At 26.8% G+C, this 26,934-nt stretch overlaps 1 protein-coding gene across 1 annotated transcript in view; it reads right to left on the reverse strand.

Moving 5' to 3' along the window:
• Positions 1-17,925: 17,925 nt before the first annotated feature.
• LOC129969346 (B-cell receptor CD22-like) overlaps positions 17,926-26,934 on the reverse strand; it is a 297,654-nt gene continuing 288,645 nt past the window's right edge. Inside the window, exon 15 of the mRNA XM_056083883.1 lies at positions 17,926-20,303. The gene's annotated coding sequence lies outside the window, so the exon portion shown is untranslated. The remainder of the gene's footprint in view (positions 20,304-26,934) is intronic.

Consider the following 26,934-nt stretch of genomic DNA (forward strand, 5'->3'; position numbering starts at 1 on the left):
TCCGATTTCATGTTTTTATTATATTCTAAAACGAGATCGGGGGGAAGGCATTTTAACAGGATTGGGCAAAGTAGGTTTTCGTAGGTTTCTTTCAAAACATTAAGAGATTCAAGAGATCGGATTTCTGTCTGTATATTATCAAACATTTTTCTGAATGATACAATATCATCTGAGTTCTTTAATGGGCAGATACGCAGTAAATTATTCAAATGGGTATTAATGAGAACATCTGATCTTCCGAAGCGTTCTTTAAGTAATTTTATGGCGATTTCGTAATTTTCTGGTGTAAATGCAAATCCTTCTATGGTACTAAGGGCAGAACCACCTAGGTGTGCTTTTAAGTAATTAAATTTACTGACTTCACTTAATGAATCATTTTCATGTATGGCTGATTCAAAGGAGTTCCAAAATGAAAGCCATAAACTTGATTGCCCGTAGAATTTAGATATCGCAAGTTTTGGCAATTTAATGTTCGATGATTCTTTATAACAGGAACTTGGAACATTCAAAGAATCAACATTTTTTGTTCGTTCGCGAATTTTTTTGGTCGCTCTAAATTTCCAAGTTATAATTTTTTGGGTGTATTCCGATACTTCTTTTACTTCTCTTTCTAATTTGTCCTCGGAAACGAATTCTTCAATTTGTGAATCTAGATTCTTTAATTCACTTGACTCAACCGCAAGCTGCTCTAACATTTCTTCTAACATATCGACATTTACATCTGTTTTCGTTAGTTCTGTTTCAATAGTTTTACAAATTTTGGTAACAGATGTTCTCAAAACTCCCCGTTTCTTTCTTAACCTGCCACTTTTATCATCCATTTTTAGAATTGAACAGTTCGAAATTTATATTCAGTAAGATTCAATCATATATAAATTCAATAATAATAATAAATCAGTTCAAAATTCTAATATATATTTTTCAGCTCTAAATTGGAATAAACCACACCAATTATCCCGGCAGGGATGCCAAATAATATTCCAACACGAACAATCTCTAAATTAAAGGCAAGTAAATGCGCTTACCTTTGTTTTGTTGGTTGGAATCTCTTTTTGTTTACATACTGGTGTTGTTGTCTCCATCTGCAGCTGAAAATCTCAAATATCTAATTAGTGGCAGGTTCAGTGACTGTATGACTCATTAACATGGGGAACTTCTCTTTAAGATATTATTTTAATAGTTACTTGATTATAGGTTACATGATTAAGAATATATTTACAAGTTAGAAGAGTATAAAACGCGTTCGTTGGTTGCCGCCAAATCGAGAGGAAGTCAACGAACCCCTGGTGGTGAGAAGGGAAAGTTCTTCACAGTTAAAACTGGTTACAGTTAAGGCCTGGTATCCAACAGCCTTAATGAGAAATCTATACGCCTTAATATGAAATATAGAGGCCTTAATGTGAAATATAGATGCCTTATTGTGAAACTATGTATAAACTGGATGTTTAACTTTCCGAAGTTCAACATTTTCCTATTAAACATAAAGTTTAAATAAAATTTTGAATTTTTTGGGCATACGAATTAGAATGAACGATATTTTTAATATATCTTGTCCATAAGAAGCATATGAAGAAAATATGAATTAAATTAAACAATTTTATTAAAAGACCAATCATATCTATATTTCTAATATTTTTATGATGCATTATAAAGTAAATATAATTTCAAATTACAAATTTTCAGAAGCGTTAGCGCAGCGCAATTGTTAGAAACAGTCTTTGAATCATTCGAAATATTGCAAACGGAATATAGCTTAAAATGATGATCAAATTGAATCCCAGCAGAAATGAAAATATTAGAAACTTATGTTTGTAACTCTATATAATAAATACCTTCGTTATAATTTTAAAATCATTACTTAGAAACTAAAACAAGGAAAATTAACATTTTTTTTTCTAATTAGAATACAAATATGCTGATATTTTTTAGGAACGGTGATGCATTAATATTGCAATTTAGAAAATTATAAAATAACTGATAATGATTGAACACAAAAAAATACCTTTTAATTTATTAATATCCATGTCTTCTCTGTTTTCGTTTATATTTCCCAGAATTTAACAATGCATTTACAAAGAAATCGCATAAATATCAAAAGTTAGTAGGCATAATTATCATAATTAATAATCTTTCAGCCTTTATCAAAATTATATTTTTTATATAAATATTCTAAGCTTTCTAAAGATATTAAAATCCTTAAAGCTTCAAACATTGAAAAAAATATAAATATTTGTTTGTAAAATGTATTTCCGCCAGAATTTTCCATCATAAAAATACCATATATGTATTTGATTTAAAAAAAAATATATTGCACATTTCCGGTGTTAAAATTTAAAAAAAAGACCAAACAAATGATAAAAAAAATTGAACTGCTAATATATAAAGAAAAAGATCATATCTCAAAGTATAAAAGAACTTATTAAGGTATCTTTTTTATAGACTATTAGAAAATATAGTTAAAACATGCAAAAGATAGTCAACTGTTGATACCCTCCTTCCAATTCGTATTATGAAATGGTTATCAACTTCAAAAAAACGATATTAATACATAAATCTTGCTTAGATTAAACTGATTTTTTAAAAATCAGAATCTTTATAAGCTGATATAAAATGACTCAAAACAACTATCATGGTATATTTTAAGATTATGATGAATAACATATTATTTGTATATGTAGCTGGTACATTCTTATGCAACATAAATGAGAGAGGATCAAATTATTTTTGAAATCATATTAGATGTATAGTATTTAGATAATACTGAAATTAATTTATATAATTTTTGCCATTTTGTTTACACTCATAGTAGCCTGTAATTTGATAATAGTATCGATTAGATTCAATTGATCATTGATCAATGATATATCCTCTATAATATTCAACACAATTCCTGTATAAATATGTGTGAATAACCAAAATAGACAGATTCCAGAAATTTGAACCATAACATATGACTAAAGTGAAAATATTGCTTGTAAATTATCTCATTACAGTGCAAAAAACGTAATTTCTTTTACATTTTTTTTTCATTCTTTTTACATTAAGAAATCATGTAAAAGATGAAGTTCATGATCGGTTCCTCCAATTCTTTATAGGAATTCACTAAATTCATTATAATTATTCACATTAATAATTTAAATATATAATTCGAATTTTAGTTTAATAAAATATCAAACTTTCCAAAAAAGTTCCTTAATCCATTCTTCAGACATAAAAAGACTACACATACAAACTGCAAATTGAGAGGAAATTCAACTCCCTTTAAAAGAATTAAAAACATTTTAATCTTAAAAAATAATAATTTCTGATAAAAAAATTATATATATATTGCATTCAAATTTCTAATGAACAGATAATTATATGTATATCTTCAACATAAGATAAATATTATTTTAACTCAGAAGCGTTTTTTTAAAACTCCGTAAAGTCAAAAGTTTGCTATAAGTAATGACGATAAACAAAAAGATGAAATTGATATAGCTAAATTAATAATAAGATGGTAAAATTTTTATGTCATACAGGAAATAGCTTTTTAACAAATATAATTATATTTTAAATAATTGAAATTTACGGAACCAAAATAACAAATAATTATTGCACGGAAAAAGATTCTTTATTATAACAATGTTTAACTTAAAACAATCAACTTTCCTCACTATTTTACTTCTGAGCAGAACAATGAAAATGAAATTTTGAAACACAAATAACAATTATTCATTTCTATGAAACTCTCATAAAATTAGGCCATAAAGTAAAAAATAATATTGCTTGAATATCTATTTGTATTGATTAAATTTTTATATAATAAATTAATTGCAAAGGAACAAAATTTTCTTATTTCTTAAGTCAAAATCATTTGTGTCGAATACTTTTTTGGCATATATATATGTAATGATATATCTTAATTTAATTTAAATCTTAATTAATAGTTTATTTTTTATCTTAAATTTATCTTAATTTTATCCTATTTCCTGATCAAAGTCCTAATTTTTTTTAAATTATTTCTGACATGTTCTCTAAAAAGGTGCTGAGTGTTCACATCCCATAGTATGAGCGAAGGGTTTAAAATACCTACGCCTACGATACATTTTTAAAGATACCTAAGATTTCCTTTCTTAAAGCGATACCTGTCAAAGAAATTTCTAAAAGCATCTTTCAGTAAAATCATTAAGAGAAAAACATCTCTCACTTTATTCTTTTATCGCAATGTAAAGAGACGCGTTTCATTGCTTCTCCCCTTGTACAAACTATGCCCTTCCATTGAAAAATAAATTTAAATTAAATCGTCAAGCTGTTTTTTTTTGCCATGTATCTGCAAAAATATATTACATATATGTTTGCCATATTTCTGATTTCTTAAATCAAGGTCATTTGCGTCGAATACTATCTAACTGTTTTATATAGGCTGTTGTCTGTTCAAAATCTTTGAAAATTAAATCTTCAAGAAAATTTGTACTCCTTTATTTAATTTAAAATAAAGTTTTTTTATATCACTATATTTATTATGTTTCCATTTTATTGTTGATTAACATGAAATTTAAATTTATATATTAACAGTTCTTTACGTTTTTTTATAGCAGTAGTTAGTTAACTAGTTAGTTTAATAATGACTTTATTTCCTTTATCATATTTACATTTGTTTATTATAATTAAGAATTTCATTACTTCATTCAAATAAAAAAATGATTACAAGAAAATTCATTAGTTAAATTTTAAATAATTTTAGCATTTTCCCAAATATCTTCTATTTTCTGAATGTAAGAGAAGCAGAAACATTTAACCAATTACATCACAACATTATTTAAAGTTATGGTTTTAATACATATATATCTTTGTAAAATCGTTTTTCTTTCTAGTATTATTAGTAATTTATATTAAGCAGTTAAGGGAGCAACTATAGTAAATGTCAGATTAAGACAGAATTATTAAATTAACATAAAAATAATTAAGTTAATTTTATTATTTAAAAAGGTTTCCTAGCCCTCTGTGAAATATTATGCATTAAACCTTATCTAAAATAAAAAATAAATAAAACTGAATTGTTACTAGAAAATTAATTCAGATTATGAAATATTAAAAAAAAATATTAGTAGAAAATGTTTAGCTTCTAGTTATGCTACTTAAGTGAATACACCTCTCTCTGTTAAATTTTATATATCAAACAAAAAAGAAATATCTTTTCAACTATAAAAAGTAAATACAATAAAAGAACTTTCCTATCATTCAACAAACTATTATTAATGTTCCGGCATTCTTTTTATGCAGCGGTAAAGTAAAAACAAGACAGCTTTCACCTTCACCAATATCTAAATGTCGTGAGATAAAATAAAATAAAATAAAAAACGAAGATACAATTGATAAAAAAAGGTTATTAATAATGCTTATAACATGTGGGATTTCCCTAATGTTCCCTGTAGTTGGTGAATCATTTTCCCTGTCAGCCTTCAGACGCACTTCTCATAAAAAAGACACGTAAACAAATAAAGGAGGTAAAAAAATGTACGAATGGCGTTATTGATCAGTGCTTTTTCTTCTTTCTATCTGCAAGTGTCGTCTTTTAAATAAATGTAAATTCGTTATTTGGCGACAGAAAGAGAGCAGAATGGATAGAACAGGGCTCCAGTGTTCGACCCACCCTACTTTGTATTTGAAAGAAAAGGGAAACAAATTGGTTTTGTTGAGATTCCGAAGACTGCCAACGATGAAAGGTGCTTACTTTGCATTTCAGTTTGTTTGTATTCGTGTCACTCATTCATGTTACACTGGCATGGACTCATTTTTCAAAACAAATCTTCTTTAGTAAATGTTTTTATTCCTATTTTCTGTGTCTCATGATCATTTATGAATTGTCTTTTTATGCGCCGAATCTGTTTTATGGCGGAGTGTTTTATAAGCTCTTTGAGTTGCATTTAGTTTTCTTCATAGAAATGAAAGGTTTCTTTATTTCTTTTTTCCTTTTCTTTACTTGAATGATAAGACAAATGTGCAAATCGTGTCAAATCGTACGAATCTGTTTTGAGAAGTTTGGATAAATTGGATTTGCAGCACTTAATTTTTTTTTCTGGAAGTTCCATTGTTGTATTAATAAATTATTTGAAAAAAAAAGAAGAAAAAAAAAACGTAAATTGCGGATAAGTTGGCAGCTGTTTTGGCTGCATTTACAAAATTATTTGCAATAAAATTTATTTCCTTTCTTTATATTGCTATTTGAAAGAAGGGATAAATGTTTTCACTGCTTTTGAAATAGTTTTATTTTTGTAATCCATTCTTTTCAGTCCTTTGAAGAATGGATTTCAAAAGTGGAAATAAGCAGGTCTGTACTCGTCAAATTTTTATATATTGTTCTTATATAAGTAATAGACTTAAATTATCTAATTTCTTAAAATTAATTATTATTTAATCACCTGAATTCACTTGCACTTTAATTTTAATTTTTTAGCTGTTCAAGATTTTGAATTTCCTATGACTTATCGGATTCTAATTTCTGCAAATAAAACTGTTCAATGCTAAATGGCACGAATACGTGAAAGTACAGAGACCTAAATTAAAGGCCTTCTTTTCCACTGCTCTGATTGTGTCAATCCCAAGTCATGGTTATGACAAAAGAATAGAAATTGTATTTTGTGAACCTGAATCACGAAAGAGAAGTATAAAGTTGTCCTTTAAAAAGAATTCATCGCGTGTTTTTATTCAAAAAATTATATAATACGTGAATACACGAAGCTTAATTTTTGATTTTGTTAAAATTATAGCTACCTCTTTACGTGACGAACGAATAAAAAAAATGTCTTAAAATAAAAAGAAATTTTTAATTTCAAAATCTTTTTATATATATTTAATTAATTTAATTATATATCCGATATTTTCCTGTGTAGCTTGTATAAAATTCTTTAAGAATCCATTCATTGCAAATAAATATTCACGAATTTAATTTATTTTGAATCTGCGCTTTCAAATAGTTTCGAGTTTAAGAATTTGCAATGATTTCAAACAGCGACATTTCCTTAACTTACGGACCATAAACGAAAATTCTTACAACATTAAAAGCAGATGTATGCTCTTCTCTGATGAGCCAACGCGATAGAAAATTCAACTTCGTAATGCGAAGTAGTTCTAATACTTGAATTTCAAGTGATACTGTCGATGCTTATCTCAAACTTTACTCTTCAAGTACGAGATAATGACAATTCCTCAGTAGTTCCTTAATGTGAAAACTCAAAATTCTTATTAATATTGCATCCATAACATTCACTCTTTTTAGATAATAAAAAAATTATTATTGTCAACTTTAATACACTATCTTCAAGTTTTTCATAAGTAAATGAAATTAACAGGAATGATTTTAAATTTTTAATCGGATAAAATAATAAAATTTTTGAATGAGAATCTTGCATTATTATATTTATAGCTGACAGAGCTTTGACATAGCGTGCCCATATGGTTTGTCCATTATATGAATAAAAGTAAAATTTTAATCTATACTTATAATAAAGCTCAATGTGTGTGTGTGTGAATGTGTGTGTGTGTGTGTGTGTGTGTGTGTGTGTGTGTGTGTGTGTGTGTGTGTGTGTGTGTGTTGGCGCTCTACAGGCCAAACCGTTCGACCAACAGCTACGAAATTTGGCACGTGTATACCTTGGAGGCCGGGAATGTGCACCTGGGGGTTATTTTTTCGAATTTTTAATTAAAATTTAATTTATTTAAAAAATAACGAAATTTTAGCGCGTTTCTGCTATAACTTCCGAAAATATTACCGCACAAAAAAGATTTTTACATCAAGTTAAAGATCAAAACTTTATCTTTTAAATGATACCAATGTTTTAACCTTAAAATTAAATTTCTATTTTTAATGAATTTTTAAATAAATAATTTAACTATATTTTTCAACAATTTTTTTCGTACAAAATAAAAATAAAATTTAAGCTGCACGAGCACGTTTCGCATTCATGGGGGAAAAATTAGCTTTTTTCAAAGTGTTGCCATCACATCGATTAAAGCTCCATTTAAAATAAATTAAATCAGATAATAACAAATGATTAGACTGACTGTATTGAGTTACAACAAATGTAAATTAAATTGCAAAGAAGGTTAAGCTCCAAAGTATTACATCATTAACATCTGTATGCTTAAAGGGCAACCTTTTAATCAGTTTACATTAAAAAAGATTATAATTTTATAACACTTTTTTTTAACGATGAAAACTTTTGTTTAAAGGTTTTAATGAAACTTTCAAAAAATTTCACTTTCTTCCTCACGACAATTTATAAATTTTTCTGAATGATGAAAAAAAAAAAAAAATTGCAACATTACTTTTATAGATTAGTTTGGTTATATTAACGTCCCGTTTGAAGCAACACTAGGGCTGTTTTGGAACGGACCTCGTAATTTTGAACCGCGGTCAGATGACGAGGATGACACCTGAGCTGGCACCCCCCCTCTCCACACCACACCACACCACCGGGAGGACGTTTAGTCACGACGAATTTAACTTGCAACAGACCCCCTTACACGACGGTCCTTCGGTGGAAACGGGTCACGAACCTGAAACCCTCCGGTTCCAAAGCCGAGACACCAGGACACCGCGGCCCCATTACTTTTACAGAGGAAATATGCTTAAATTTCATGAGATTAATTTTGAAAAAGTTCTGATTGCAACTAAAATTTCTTGAATGTTTGAATTCCTGGGATACGCGATCTTATTCTCCAAACATTATCATGCCATTTGGTTGCTTTAATTCCAAAGATATGCGAAGCAGAGATACCAGATAGATACACACGTTTTCATTTCAGTTATAAGTAGACTCAGAGTTACAAAACAAAAAGACTAGTAAAGATAAAACACAGGGTGGTTCCCTGTTTGGTGGAATTTGCAATAAAAACTAATGATCAAAACGAAACGAAATTTTTTAGCTGACTGTGGAGGAATGGGAAGATGAACTCCAAAGAAAAATGTACCAGTACTCTGCAACGTTTTATATTTTACATAAGAAGAGCCAGTGCTTTATGAAAACCCATATGAGCCTGGGGACTACAATGAAGAATGGACATTATTTTCAAGGAGGTCTTAACTACAAATGATTCGTTTTTTTCATTTGAGTATCAATAAAATTCTGCATAATCATATTTCCTATTATTCGTAATTGGTTACTCATTTTCCCAATTCCAAGATTTGATACAGAATAACCCTAAGAAAAGGGGATGTAATTAGAAATTAATAAAATAATTTATTTGGTTAGTGGTTAGTGATTAAATACTTTAATTTCCGCCTTCAACTGTTCTTTTTTTTACCTATTGATGATGGAAATATACATTTCATACTTTTGTGAACACTTTTAGGAGAAGTAATATTATGAAAATCATATTAAAGATAGTATATTCAAGTTCTATCATTATATGTATATATGATATGTTTTTATTCCCCGTTATCTTGAAAGCAAAAGGGAAACTTAAATTTACTTTTTTCAGAAAATAAAATAAATATTTTCTTTATTTTCTTTTAAGATCCCTACTATATTCCACTTCACCTAGAAACCTTTTTAAAAAAGAAATAATTTTTTATGTACGTTGCTTGATCGATATACTTCCACTCAAGTCACATTTCATAAGAGTATAAAGAATGTTGCTTGCTATTAAATATTTCTAATCATTTCCATCAAGTTTCATTATTTCATCCTATATTTAATCATCCTATAAAAGACAATCTTTTCCAAATCGCATCTTTATTGAATCAGTTTCTCCTGATTGCAAGATAAAAATTTATTTTTATCACCTAATGGGTCATTAATTTTTGTTTCAGTGTGTTTGTTCCCTTTCAACTTCGATAATACTGAGAGACTCACTTCTTGTCGCACACATTAAAATTTTGTATCTCACCTAGATTCAATCGCTGTATGAAACTTGTGCTGTATAGGGGAAAACCGAAAATTTTCTTAAATTTTACTCTCTTATGGGTGTGTCGTGCATTAATACATACAATTTTTGATTTTTTTTCCTGATACTATTGTCTATTTCCCACCGATGTAAACCAGTGTAAAAATGTCTTCCATCTTCCTAGTTTCTTATAATGATAGATTGCATTTAACTTACAACAATTTGTTTTATGGAGTTTACATTGGTCAGCATTAGCATCTTTTTAATATATTTAATATTTTCATTTAAAAATATGGTATTTTTTTGACATTCGTGGTTTTTTTTACAGGGTAAAATGAAAGATGCTGAAATTTGCATACATGACATTTAAATTTAAAGCAATTGCTTAAGGATTTACAAATAGCATTGTACAACAGACAAGTGATTGGAATGTTGAAAGTCTTATACTTATTAAAACTCGGCAATATTGTATTAAACAAATTAGGATATTTTGAAGCTTCAGATGCTATAAGAAGATGATTTTTCTTGATAAATTTGTTTAGGATAAAATGTCTTCAGCTTAGTCATAGATATATGATTTCTTTGCAATTTTCATCTCAATCAATCCAGTAATATTACTACATTTTTGTAAATATTGTTTGGAAAAAAAAACACGAAAACTCACCTTTCATTTACTATTATAAAAGGAAGTAAGAGCAGATAAAACATGATATTGTAATTTAGCAGAAAATGCGTAATCGGTGAATTAAAATCCTCTATTTTTGCATCCTCTATTTTTATACATTTGTGAGTGGTTTTTGATTGACTTTATTCTTTATTGGTTGAGTTTTAGCTATGTAAAGATTTATTTTCGTCCCAGTTACACTTTCAAATTTGCCAGAAAGACGCTGCGCAATCTCTGCTGTTGGTTTTGTATGTAAGCTTTCCAGAGAATTGAGAGACTAGAAAAATTGGAGCTGAAACTGTTCTTTACCTTGAGATAATACATTGCGTAGACGTAAGTTATGGATTGGGGTTAAGAATCAATTGCATTAATGATTTGTTTACTACCCTAGCAATTCCTGGAATTACAGTCGTAAAGGAATGTGGTGGCAAAATAAATATTGACAAATTTAAATTTCGGTCCTTATATCACTTTTTTTTTTCAAAAATAAGCTCGAATGTCAGGACATGATGGTAATAAATGTATTAGTTCCCCTTAATTGTAATTAATTGTCTTCAAAAATACTGATGAAACCACCCTACACACAGAGATATAAATGAAGAGATTTCCACTATGACAAAAATAAGATACAAAAGTTTCTTTCAGAAAGATGGTCTGATAAATACACAAAATAATCCTGCTAAAAGTTTATTCAAACCAAAATTTTTCATCAATCGATTATACATGGTACTGAACAAAAGACTAAACTTACCGTGAATTTTCTGCTACAGATTGATTCGAAGTATTTTGGTCTGCACACGATTTTAACTGAACTAAAAATAGAAAAGTTGTTTTTTGGAATATAGTAGATGACACAGTGATATATACATGTGATTCAATGAATATTTTTTAAAACTTTGATGTCAATAAGTATAATGAAAATACACCTTACGAACAAGAACGTCTAAGAAGTATCATACTAATGAGACTTCAATGCGTATCTGTCGTTTTGGTTATTTTAATATTGATGGTAAATTATATATTATTTCTTATAGAAAGAAGGTATTAAAAAGATTTTTATTATATAAAGTGAAATGATTTTATAGTAGGAAAGTGGTGAGAATGAGATCACAATATTTTTAAAATTAACTATTTTTATGTCAAGAATCTTACTGTTGTTAAGAATTTTACTTAAGACAGATATGAAGATGAATTGTTCATTTTTGAACCCACATTTATAACCATTAAAATAATATCTTTCTTGAACATCATCTACTAATGCTTTGAATATTGAGAATTTCATAATTCACGCGTCATCAATCATGATGTAAATGATATTTTAAATATGTTATTTAAAAAAGTTCCTTTTATATTTTTCCTAAATTGTAATAAAACAAGTATACAAAATAGTTAAATAGAGTCTATATAGTAATTTGTTAAAATTTTACTTGCTCTAAAAATTGTTAAATAAATTAAATTAAAAAAATCCAAATACTATGAAAAAATTATTTTTATATTCAAAAAGAAGTTCATCGTTTTCATTCAATAGTTTTCACTATCAGTTGATTTCAAGAAAAATTATGCAAAGTTATTATAATAGTTAAAGTAATTATGTTATTATGTAAATCATTCCAAATATTATAATCTGATATTGACAATAATTCTTGCTTTTCTTTCATTTATTCACATGAAATTTTATCCTCGAATATTTCCAGTAACGTAAAATTTTCTGTTTATTGCCTCAATTTTTTGAAAAGTACAATTAATTATATAAGGCATTCTATGTTTCCTATCTTTCATTTTTGTTTTAAGTTATATTTTTGTAATTTCTCGCGAACAAAAAATTAAAAAAAAAGTTTACCACCAATTCAAAATTTTAGAAGGTGAATTTAAACTCATTTATAATATAAAATATTAGAGTAATTATAACATAATATATAATATAATATGATATTTATGAACCCAGATTATTCATTTTTCACAGGATGTAAATGACGTCCTTAATCATTTGTTTTCATCTTTTATCTATTAAATATGCATCTTATGCATCATATTTTACCTTCTTGCATTATAAACAGTGATTTGAAAGACGAAAACATCCAATTTAGAAGTTTGGCCTTAATTTCTGCCATTACTAAAGAAAAACAAATCGAATTTATATAAATATTTAGATTAAACTAAAATATAAAAATAAATTTTTATAAGTAGAATTTCCGTCCATATACAGCTCTAACGTTATTCAAAACGTAAATTAACTGATAAATTTGAAAATAAACCTTTTTTGGCACCAAAATAAATATTCCAAGCAATAAAATGCATTTGATATGAATATATATAGACCTTATTTACTCTGATACCAAATAACCAAACGTGGTCTGAATTATGCAAAGGCTTCTAAAGTAGAATTCGCAAATATTCCGGCGAACTGTCTTATTTTGGACATTTTTTGAGAACATTATTTGGATAGAAGTGATATTTAATAGACTTTTAAGTAAAAAGACAAATGTAATTTTAAGAGAATTTTCAGCCATTAATCAAAAATGTTTGTTGGAAAAGTACTTTAACAATATCGTCTGGAATAATATGTTTCAGGCTGAAATACTTTATTAAATTGGGAAATAAAGAGATATAAATTTATTCTTTTAGAAGAATGAATGTATATTTAAGCAGCCAACATGATTGAAAGCAGATCAATCGAGAGATGCTACGCAATAAAAAACCAATCAACATTTAATGAAAATCGAGAGCAATATTCACTCAATGTTAAAGCAATATAGTTTGTTTTGAAATCCTGTCTCAAATTGTTAAACTGACATCTAATAATGTGATAAATAATTTACGAAGTATGTAACAGCGGTATTTTTATTTTTATGTTTTGTAAAGTCAGATTTATGTTGAAATGCATATTTCAATGTTACTTTTTCATTTATTTATTTATTTTTTGCGCCTATATAATTGCAGAAAACGTTTGGCAGTTTATGGATAATGCAGACCACAATGAAAAAAATAATATGGAAATAATTAATTTTTTATACCTTTTTTAACGCAAATTATTGAATAACTAACTATTAAATTCCATCATGTGCAGTTTTATAATAAATTTAATCTTTCCGAATTTCAAGTTTTCAATAGTTACGTAATATAATTTGAATAAATATATTTATTGATTTAAATATTACATTTTATCTCTCTCTGCATATATATATATTTATTTATCCAAGAAAGAATAAACTAATATTTATTAAAGAATTTCCGATAAATTAATAAATTATAAAACTTAACCCAATAATAAATCTAGAGAATAATTTTAAACTGGAACTAACATGTATTTTCTCTCCTCTCCTTCCATTAATCCTCTTTCACTACTTTCTATTTTTACTTCTTCTTTTCAGCGTTTGCCGTAGATCATTTAGATGAGTGTTATGAAATAATGTGAACTGTCATTTTATGAAGTTTCGTATTGCAAAACAGAAATTGTTAAATAGCAGTGATTTTTAAACGATAAATTTGTTGCTTTTAATAGTGATTACAGGAAATTCCCATATCATTGCATAAATAAAACATGTTCAAAAAAGTCGCATGAGCCTGGATAAATCTAAAAATGATAATCTGATATAAAATTGGCTTATTAAACATTTTACTATGGTTTTATCAAGAACATGTTTATTTTTATTTTTATTGTTTTGTGATTTATCCCTGAGTTTATAGAAGGAAAAGCTGAGAGAACGATTATTTTATGATCTGGCATCAAAACGCTGTTGAAGAATGAAAACATAAGCTAAAATTAAAGAAAAGCGGAGAATATTTCAAACAAAATGTAATCAAATTTCTTGGAAAACAAAAAGTTCAGATCAACTGTAAAAGAGATGTTAACATATTTCAAGATATTAGGATGGGATATGGAAGAAAATGTAATTTTCTCCATATACAAATGATCCATTTTTCTGAAATTTTAATAGGCATGGGAAAACAAAATTTCATATTTCATCAAGATTTAAAGCAAATAAAAAAAGCGATATCAATTAAAGTAGTATATTAACATTATAGCCAAATACTGCTAGACGTTGACAAAAAGCAATTTCCATTCAGTTCGCCAGAAACAAAGCAGGGAATTATTATTATTATTATTTTTTTTACTAAAATCGTTTATCATTAGAATTATGATAAACAAGAATTTATATGTAAAGTGCATATTTATATAATGACAGAATATTTCCATTTTTTTTATTTTTTATTTTTTTTAACCTTTTCGTGAAGATGAGTTGCAAGATTAAAAAAATAAATTTCATTTTTGAAATCAAAACTGTAGGTAACATAAATATCAGTTTAAAAAAAATATGCATTTTAAAAATAATTTTCATAGATCTGTGTAGTTTTAAAAATAACTGTATAGATTACTATATAGATTTCAATAAAACTATAATAAATCAAAATTTATAGGAGGATTTTTTTGTCACTAATATCCAAATAATCTTATATAAAATACGACACTTTTTAAATTTAAAAAAGAATCATATTAGGATAAAACATTTATCATTCTTTTTATTTATTATTATCATTTATTATTTATTCCTATTTTATTAGTATTCACAGTACGTTTGGTAGTATTTCGATAATCACTAAAAATGGGCTTACTGAATAAATTGCTCTATCCTATCAGTACTCATTGCAGTTTTCAATAAGACAAACTTACTTTTTGTTTATGCAGCATTATTTTACTGAAGTTCGTATACGTTCAAGTATACGTAGTTCATAAATATTTAATTAATAATAATAATATAAATATTTAATTTTACGAAACATCATCCTTATCATAAATAAATTCTGAGTGGAATATAACGCGAAATTATTATTCAACAGACTGAGGGACGTATAATATTCTATATATTTCCTACAACGCATTACAACGTTTTTTTTTTATTATAAACAAAAATGTTCTTGCCCATTAGGTTATAAATAAGTTGAAGAGTGAATTTAATAATTGGTACTAGACAGGAAACTTCTAAGTACAATGTTATCTGATGCGCGGTGAATAATTAATTGATAAATAAGATTTCGGTTGTCTGAAGTCTCTGATAAAACACCACTTTGAAAATTCTGTCCTATAATTATGTTGAAGTAAAGCATCTATCGCAGAGGGTGGTTTACTTGATTTACATCGTGTTTTTCAAATGCAGAGGTAAAACGAAGTAAGGATTCTTCATTTCAGAAATAAAAATGTTCATTATTAGCATCATGAATTATTACAAAAATTTCGAATTTGCAACTTATTTAATCAACTAATTATGTGTACAATTGCAGGAAAATTTTGCTTTCACAAACAGTGTTTTTGATTAATTCTCTTTGATCAGGGATAATATCCACAATTACTATGCTTTCTGTCTCTCCGTGTGTGCTTTAATGAAATATTAAACTCAATTAGAAAAGCTAATAAAGCTTATTGATTTTTAATTAGCATGCGAATGAGAGTTTGATTATGAATCCCTTCAGGCTATCGTATTCGGCTAGTGCATTTCTGAATGCAATTCTGTTTAGCGAATTTCAATGTATAATTCAATATTTTTATTATGAAAAGAAGTAAATATTTTACAACATCTTCAAAGAACATTCTTTTAAATACGTATTCGTGTGTGTCTTGTAATGCTTACGGCTTACCAAATGTTTACTAAGTTAAGCATCATAAATAATTACTATTGACTCTTTTAATCGAAACTGAAGTGCAACTTTGTTGTTCTGTAAAGTTTGTATGTTTTATCATACTACTTAAATGTTTGCATTTTATCTTATTTATATGACTTATTGATATCAAATGGCGGATAAATAAATTTATTCATTTAAATATACAATCTCATTTGCATATCCTAAACAAAATCCTCTATCTAGCCAAATTTTATCAGTAACTCATTGCGATTTCTGGCAACTGGTGATATACTATTAAATAAATAATGCTAGTATTTAAAATTCATAAAGATCGACTATTAATAATCGAATAATATCATTTAAAACTGATAAACGTTATATATAAACTAAAATATATTTTATATCACGTATGCGATATAAACTACTACAGCACACTCACAAGTATCCGATCTAATGTGGCGGAAGGACAGGCCGAATTACAAAAAGCCGGATAGGATAGAGTTCTATGAACTCCTTTCTTTGTCCATGAATACCAGAAGTCACAAGTTTTTATATCAAAATTCATTGTTATTATACTTATTTTCTCACTTCTTATTTACTAATATGCCCTCCATTTATCTCAAGTCACGTAGAATGTGAAAGCAGCCGCTACCCTGTGAATCATAAAATCTGTTGCCGGTAATGTATCGAGTTAAAATAGAAAGCTCTATACTGGTAGTTTATATATGTTTATATACTGCACTGCGTCTTTCAAGAATTTATTAAAGAAAAAAGATAAGTTAAAAGATATAAACCATTCACATTTCAATATAAATTCTGTAATGCCTAAATTAATTGCATGAAATATAATCAAAACATTAACGTAAATCCTGAGACTGATTCTTAAGGAAACTGACTCAAACGAATTTTATTTTTCCCTGGTAAGCGATTATACAAATAACACTAAGGGTAAAAAGATAATCCTACGATATAAGTCAAAACTTACAGTTTTTAGTTTTTAAAGAAGTTCTTAATAGACGTCTGTTACACACTGACGAAACAATGAACAACGAGCAGAACTCTGATCTTTTCTTGTCACAACTTGTATTTTGCCCACGACACGTAGGAGAATCAGATGCCCTCTTCCAATGTCTTGGAAATGCTGACAATGCAACGCCTTGTATTCCTCATTTGATTACGATAAAATAAAAATAGGCCGTATAGTATTGAAGCCGGATAGTCGCGAACCGTATACTCGGGAATGTACTACTGTATATATTAATTAGGATTTTTTCAGATTAATAATATTATATCAAATGCAAATCTTAACAACTATAAGATCAACTATTTTTTTTTTCAATTTAGAAATATTCTTTTGGAACTGAATGTATGCAGAAATTAAAATTAATGCATTAAATTATTTTCTATGATATTAAATAATTCTCACACAAACTAAACTTTATTACTTTCAACATTACAACGCACAGTAACGTCAATTATATTTCACTGTGATGTAAATTGTGAAATAGCAATTCCTTCAAGCAAGAAATTTTTCAATCTCTTTAAGCGATTAAAAAGAATTTGAATTTTTAAGCTTAACTGGAGATAGTTTGAATGATATATGCATTCAATTGGAAACAAAACTGGTTGAATTTAGCGAATAAAATGTAGATGTTTAGACATGAAAACTCAAAAACAGGAGTTGACACATGGGAACAAAAAAATTAATCCTTCGCCACCAATACTTTCATTTTTGGCATAAAAACGCTAGAAAGAATAAAAGAGTCTGAAAGTGAACATAAAACAATATTTATTCATCAGCGATTGTTACAGTCTTTTATCATTAGCCCAACAAGCACATTCATTCCGTAAACGTGTCTTTTTCTGGACATTCGTGATATCATTCTCAGCCACCCAATTGATCACAACTTGCGAAGAAACACAGCAGAAATAAAAAAAGAAAATTATTGATTGGTCTTTTCCAAGGAGCCCAAGGCCAGTGGTGTAACGAACGTAGAGTTGCAGCTGCGAGAGAAGAATTCTTCCTAAATCGATTTTGTTTTCCCCTTCCTTTCTTTCGCTTTGTTTGTTTTTGACTTCACTCAAAAGGGTTGAAACAACTGCTCAAAGCAACACAGATGTCTGTTGGATACAAGCCTAGATTCTAGTTCGGCAATTTCTTGTTTTCATTCCATTCGTTCGTTTATTTATCATTTCTTCCACTTATTTTTTGCAATATATTTTTTGCGCTGTCTCTTAGTTTATTTTAAAACGGCAAAGGATTTTTGCAGCAAGTGTGAAGGGATATCACATAAAATTAAATAAGCTATAGTGTAGTGACACATATGTAAAATGTTCCACATAAAAACTACTAGAAACATCCTTTTTGTTGCTCTACCATGTGAAGATATTTATATGAACTGAACAATTTTTTTAGGCTATACAAACATTAGAAAAATACAATTTCAACATTCAGGGTTACATTCTTGTAAATTTATATTGCTCAATGACTTTTCAATATCTTTGAGATACAACATTGGCCTTTGCAATTATTTTCGCAATAATTTATTTACTTTAAAAGTAAGATTTCAGTATCATTACAAAAATGGTGATCAATAATTCAACTATACAGTCACATATCTGACTTGATATAGAAAGTGATTTCAAAAATTTAATTATTATTTTTGATCATATTTTCATCTAGATTATTATTGTTTACATTTTTGAATTCACTTAAATATACAATATTTCTTTTTAAAAGAAGTTCGAATTTTACAAAAAAGTGGTCTTATACTTCCACAGAATTTAAAAAAGAATGAAGCTTAGAATTTCACTACATATTTTATATTAACTTATATATAAATCAAAATTTCATATTCATGCAACTGTTTAAACATTATAATTGACTTTTAAAAAACTTTTAAATTCCAATTTTGAGTTTAATTTATACTCAAATAAGTAAATGAATTCGAGAGAATAATTTGCATTCATTAGAATAAATGAACAGTCATGAGAAAATACCTTAATTGCATCCAGTAGAATAATACTGTACATGAAACGCATTTCATATATGATTTTAAGTATTTATTTTTCAAGGACTGATATATGTTTACTTATTGCTAAGAGACAAGATAATTAAAGCTCTTCCTTCAGAGAACCGTCCAGTACAATTTCTTAAAACGATTTATAAATTGTATATATTTGATTCAGTTAAATAAAATGTAATTCTAAGTTATTTCTAACATTATTTAATTTTCAAAAATGAAAGAAATTTTTTTGTTAATAAAACAAAAGAAACTAGGTTATGAATATCAAATGGATGATATTACTGGGGCATGTAGAAAGTTTTAATAATTTATAAACAAATTAAACAGAATTTCCATAATTCATGAATATTTTTAACTATATGCTTAAAAATTAAAAATATTTCAGCTTATCAATATATTTTTCTTTTCAAATGCGATAGAATTTCTGTTTGTTATATTTTTTTTTTTTCACAAAATCATTTATATGTGTTTTCATTGTCTCACATTCTAAGATAATCAAGACTCCATTTTCACTAATTGGACCATGCATTGCATATGTAATGACATAGCATTGCAAAATGATGAATTATTTGCTGTAAAAGAATATGCTACCTGAATCACAAAAGTATTTTACTTATGAAGTAATAGCTTTAATTGTTCATATCAGCAAATCACCATATGGATTCAGAAAATTCTCACTGAAATTAAAAAACTACTGCATAATTCGTGTGGCACATTCCAGAAACACATACTAAAGTATTTGCTAAACGAAGCATACGAAGGATCACATACAATAAATAAAATAACGAACGACTGATATTGCACAGGAGAAGCTCAGTTCATTGTCACGTGTAACATATAGACACACATGAAGTTTTACACATAAAAAATCAACACGCGATGCAGTCCATTGATGGGATGTTTTCACACAGAGAAAAAAATTCACAGAAGGATAATCATATGATTGTTCCCATTGTCAAATCATCAGAAAAGACTGCAAAGTCTTCCATCATTTGCAGTACAATTGTACTGGACTGGCATCGAGCGTTTTGTGGCACAATGACGCACGCAGGCTTACACAGATACAAGCAATTGCAAATACGGTTCCATACCCGTAGCTCGCTTGGTCCTTTGACATATACAATCTGAAACAGAATAAAATTTACTATCAATATTGATGCATTTTAATTAGATAAGGAAAAAGCATACAAAAACTTATGACACATATATAATGGCTGCATACAATAAAAATTATCACTTCTCAAGAAAGATAATTTTAGAATTTATCATAACAATAACTCTTATTATATTGCAAACTCTTTTCTTGAAATTTGACTGAATTTTTTGATAATCAAACTATTAAATATCCATCAAATTGTATAGCTGTTTTATAAAATCAAAGGAAAAATTACTTCCATAGAATCTATGAAAGCATAGAATCTATGATGCTTGAAAATAATTAGTAACTCTTGACAAAAGCAATAATCAATCGTTTCACAGAAATGATAGATTTCTTCCTGAGAAAAAAAAGTGGTATTGATTAAAAAAAAACAACCTCAGCCGTTTCTAGAAAATGTATGATGATGTTGCCTATCATTTTAAAAATATTAATTAATTTTAAGTTTTAAATGTATAATCACTTATTTTAAAAATGCGAATCATTTTTAAATAGTCTGGGAAATTTTTAATCGATTAGTCTTTTTGACTTTGAATTAAGCCAGGAGCTTAATTAAGCTTTATAATTAAGCCAGAAAGTAGTCATTTCACAGAAATTATATTTATTCGATATTTGGTATAATATATAAATAATAATTCTGTGAATTTTGGCTCTGTTATTAATTAAGATAATTATTCCACATGCGTACGAAAAGTTGATAATAAAAAAATAATAAGTAAATATTTGCTTCAAGATTGCATATCATTTTTCAACAAAATATTATGTCAATAATATTCATACTTATATACTTCGTTTTCAAAAAAAAAAAAATAATTTAAAAAAAATTTAAACTTTTTTTTCAGAGTTAGTCATTATAATAAGCTAATTTAATTAATTTGTTGACAAACGGAAAAAAAAATTATTTCATTTTTTTTGTATCAAGATACATATACTTTTACATTTTTCATTACTTATTTAACTATAATTTTTATGCAATCAACGGGTATCTATAAATTCCCAGAGAGCCAAAACTCTGTGTTGGTTCATATAAGCTCAAAATACTTTCTCGCGATATATGTATGTTTCCTGTTATTTTTCCTTTCTATTCGGTATGCGTTTCTGTATTCGTCATGGTTTATAATACAAAAATATCAGCAAAAGTTAAAAATTGAAATATTTCTCTCATTTTTTTTCTTTTCCTATGATTTTTCATTCTCCATATTTCCTTAAAATTATGAAGATTGATAGAAATTATTATAGAACTCCACACGTTTCTTTCAAAGAGTTTAATATATAAACAAATGGACACACACACACACACGCATATATATATGTATATAGCTTAATACTGCAAATGAAAAATAGTAAGCTTTATATATATATATATATATATATATATATATATAAAGCTTATTTAAATAATATATATATATATATATATATATATATATATATATATATATATATATATATATATATATATATATATATATATATATATATATATATATATATATATATATATATATATATATATATATATATATATATATATATATATATATATATAGCTTATTATTTTATATTTATAGCTTATTACTTTTTATTTGCAGTATTACCTATAAAACCATTGTATTTCTTCTCATCAGTTGTGCTCTCATAATTTCGAAAAAAGAATAATTCAATGCCATTTATAAACATTAGAATACATTTAGAGCAAATGAATATTTATTGATAATAAGTTAAGAAAATGCAAAGTTAATTAAAAAGAATTAAATAAGTGCACACCCAAATTTTTATTGAATTGAAAATTATGCTTTTTATTATTTATGATAGAATCAGATACTTATTATTTTAATGTTTCTTTTAATTAAATTTTATTTCATTAGTAAAAAATCTTTCTTGAGCTTTGATATTGGATGCTTGGGAAATTGAAACAAAACATATTCTTTGATAAGGAAGTTATTTGCATTTTAATTATGATGAATTTTAATGAATGCTTTAATTAAGGAAAAAAGCAGTTAATGACCTGAAATAAATCTCCTTTAGACATAATTAATCAAGAAAAATTACTACATGTATTAAAAACAAAGGTTTTCAGAGACATTTTTATAATCATCCATTCACATAATTATTAATTATAAGATAATTTAAAGCTGAATTATTCATTTTAAGGCGTTTCTACAAAGCGTAACAATGAATTTTATATGTAGGATTTTCATTAAAATTAGTAAATTGGTTGCTTCACTTAAGATTTTATTACTGAAATTATACATTATATTAATTCTTTTTATCGCAGACACCGATAAATTAATTTCAGCATTTTTTACGCCGTTTGATGATAACAATCTGCAATCGGCTGATTCATGTTAATAAAGAACTTGGTTAAAAATGCATAAGTGTTTTTAATTTCTCATTTTCTAAACTTTCGTTCAAAGCAATGTGACGTTTCTCTTCACTATTGATATTCTAAGATCTATGAGAGTAATGATGGTCGAATGATTTCAAAAAAAAAAAAAAAAAAAAAAAAAAAAAAAAAAACGATATTATAAAAAAAAATCAATCTTATTTACGTTTAAAAATAATTTTTGCTTTTTCTTTAATTTTCACTTTCCATTTTAAATTTTGCTAGATATAATTTTTAATGTAATTCAATCATCCTCTAAATAAATTTAGTCCTATTTTATTTTCTTTCAATTAAGCAATTGCAAGCAAAATAAAAGGACAGAAATTCTTCGTTTTTATTTTTTTTAAAACTAATTTATTTGCTGTTGAAATAATTTTAATCTAAGAACAAGAATCCCAAAATAACCAAATTCTTCTTAAAATGTTTCAAAAACACTAGGTGAAAAAGTTTGAAGCTAAAACTTATAAAAAAGACAAAATAATCATGTATTTACTGAAATAAAACAAACATGTTGGCAGTCGTGACTTCTACTATTAATCCTCTTCGTCTAAGTTTTTGAAACATACTTTTATTCAAAAAGTTAAATAATAATTGCTTTGATAAAATCGATCAACTATTAATGAAAAGCAGTAAAAATCCTCTCAGATTCTTACAATATATATTTTCAATTCTACAATTACTATAACAAAAGTTAAAAAGCATGTGTCATCAACTACAGAAATGTTTATTTGATTGATTTAGCTATAGTCGTGCTGTAGCTGTAGCTGTGAGTGGATTTACACTCAGCCAACTACAAACCATCCAGTAAAAGCGTGCATGCTCAAAAACTGTACTATAGCAAGTACTTGTGTCAACCAGTAAAACCACACATGCGCAGAAACTGTACAATAGCAAGTACTTGTGCCGTCGAGACAAGAACATGCTATTGTTCGCTCTCTCAGCGCATGCGCCCATGCGCGACTTGTTGGAATCTTATAATTGGCAGAATGTGAAACCACTTTTAAGAATTTTAATAATGCAGCTGCAACTGTTAGTAGACTTAATCTAAAACCGTCAATTAATCGGATCATATTACTCTCAGATAACTTTTGAAGTAAAATCCATTCAAAATTATTGTGACTAAACTTGCATTTCTTTTTAAATTTTTGTATACTAACAGTCTACTATATCTTTTGTTATTTTTCAGAAATAATAAGATTATTTTTGTTATGAATATTAAAATTTGAAAGACATTTATTTTACATAATAAATGGAGGATAGAAAATTTATTAGTGCTCAGAATTGCATTAAATATTGAGATGCAATACAAAAGCACTATTTATTTATTTATTTACTTTTTTTTGAAATAACAAGGGAAAATTCCTCAGTTAAAAATTCAGTTTTCTTGCAAATATATAGCAAATCTGAGTAACACAAAACATACTATTTTCCTATTCAAAATATGGATAAATCAAACTTTACAAACAGTATTTGATTTAAATATCAGATTCGTAAGGGAACATTAGATCTATTTGCTATGAATTAGGACAAGTTTTATTTGACTTTGAAAGCGATAAGGTCTCGCAAATTATTGTCTGGCAAGTATTCTCGAAGGAAAAAAGGGGGAAGAAACAGATAAAAAAAAGAATATATATATATCTACAAGACAGTTAAACAGAAATGGAAATATGCTATTCCTAAAACTATTTCTAACTTTTCTCTATGCTATTAGAAGGAAATTTTATACAAACACTCTCAAGGCAAACAATTATACTTTTCACTTTTTTAAGAATATAAGTAATGAAGAATAATGAATAATTCCAAATAAATTAAAGATCGATTGACACAAAAAATCTTAGAGAAAAAACATAAACTAAATCTTAGCTGATACATGATGAAGTTCCGTTATACAAATGGAAGTCATAAATTAGGTAGGCCTTTAAATTATTTACTCATTTCTACTTATTTTAAGCTTACGTTCATAAACTGGATTAAAATATCTTAATAAGTGCATTTCAAATGTTGTATTTGCCCTTCAGGATGTGGCTGAATATACCTATCATCATTGTAAATTGAACCACCGTCTGTCCCACTGTAAATGTCTGGCACTGAATGGCTTTTCATACTGACTAGATTATCTTGACCTCCATACCTGAAACTTTCCCATATTCATGATACAGTTTATATAATTTTACCCAGAATGAGAATTTATGTAAAGAGAAAATCTTAAATTCTTGGGGAATTTTTCGAAAATTTAAGTAAAATTAAATTTTTATGTACTTTCTAGATGGGGAACATATATGACCTTAATTTAGATTTAGATTAGATACGGATTTTTTCAATCAGAATGGACAGCTACCTATGGACCACCTATTGTAGTAATTTGTACAAAATGTGCTTATACGATCGTCAATAAAATCATATTTCTTAAAAATATTTAAAAAAATGCATTGCATTTAAAAATGATAATGCTACAATTATATAAAAAAAATGTTGGCTGAAGGATCAATTAAACCAGGGGGAGTAATCTCTTCAAACTTTCGGGCATATTCTTATTTTCTCTAATATTTTTATTTTCTATTTGAAATCCGATTCTAATTATATAGCTACGATCATGTTGCTCAAAAAATATCTAATGTAAATAAATCCGGTAAACAACACAATGAAAAAATTCTTATAAATAACACAATGAAAAAATATCTATTATATATGAATCTAATAAATAACACAATGAAAAAATATCTATTATATATGAATCTGGTGAATAACACAATGAAAAAATATCTTTTATAAATAAATCCGGTAAATAATAAAATAGAAAAATATCTATTATAAATAAATCCGGTAAATAACACAATGAAAAAAAATATCTATAATAAATAAATCCCATAAATATCACAATGAAAAAACATCTATTATAAATAAATCTGGTAAATAACACAATGGAAAAATATCTATTATAAATAAATCTGGTAAATTACACAATGAAAATATATCTGTTATATATTAATCTGATAAATAACACAATGAAAAAATATCTATAATAAATAAATCCGTTAAATAACACAATGAAAAAATATATATTATAAATAATTCCAGTAAAAAATACAATGAAAAAGTACCTAATATAAATAAATCCGGTCAATAATACAATGAAAAAATATTTATTATAAATAAATCATGTAAATAAAACACTGATAAGTATTGTCAAATAAATTTAAGAATAGCATTATAATTGATTAGAAATTGGTAAAAAAATTCATAGGAGATAAAGTTACTGCCATTCAGAAGTTTATTCTTTGAATTTTGAAGAGAAAAAATATATATTATGCAATATCATACGTTGAATTTATTACTAAATTCATTTGAAATAGTCAATAATTTCTAATTCAAAAACTAATAACAATTATTATTATAACATAATTAATTTTTGTAAATTTGTGTACAACTGGTTGTTCTGTAATTTTTTTTTAATGATTTACTCTTTATGTAGTCGCACCGTGCATGTGGCATGAAGCAATTGTATATATCAGCATATATACATCATCATATTAAATTAATTGAGAAAGAAATGATAAGTCATATTTTTTTAAATCCCTAAAAGCTATAGATAGTTAATAAAATTAGCAATATGCTTTATATGAAAACAACTTCATAATCTTTCAAAATATTCAAAGCTCTTCCCCTAGTTAGATTTACTAAATTGCCTTATATATTTCTAAATTGTAAGTGGACTGTCCCAGAAGAATATCCAAAGACAGTCATAACAACAATACTATAAATTAAAATTTAACATTTGGATGAAATAAAAGCTTTGTCATAAAAAATGCAGTTATCCGGTTTTTCTACTTTTCTCTCTTACTTATTTGGTTCGAACTCACGTCCGGTACTCACTGGAAAGAAAAAAAAAGAACGCCTTACTAACTCTTCATCATTTTATTTCTTTTGCTTTACCTTTCCCTTCTAGATTGTGATTGAAGGTGCATCTCAGCAATCTACGCGGAACCTGTAAATGTCTGGCAGTCAGTGGCTTTTTGGCTTTAAGACATGACACTGGCACTCGACAAGGTCGTAAAGCTCTGAGGCAGTTAAGCTCTGAGGCAGTTATAAAAACAAAGTTTTTATTCGGTAATAAAAGAACGACAAAGAACGAAATTTTACGCCTGAACACATTTCACAGGAAACGTACTAGCATGTATGGAAAAAATTGGTATGATATTTTTTTCCCCTTCCT

This window comes from Argiope bruennichi, chromosome 5 (genome assembly GCF_947563725.1).
Source record: "Argiope bruennichi chromosome 5, qqArgBrue1.1, whole genome shotgun sequence".
Classification (NCBI taxonomy): domain Eukaryota; kingdom Metazoa; phylum Arthropoda; class Arachnida; order Araneae; family Araneidae; genus Argiope; species Argiope bruennichi.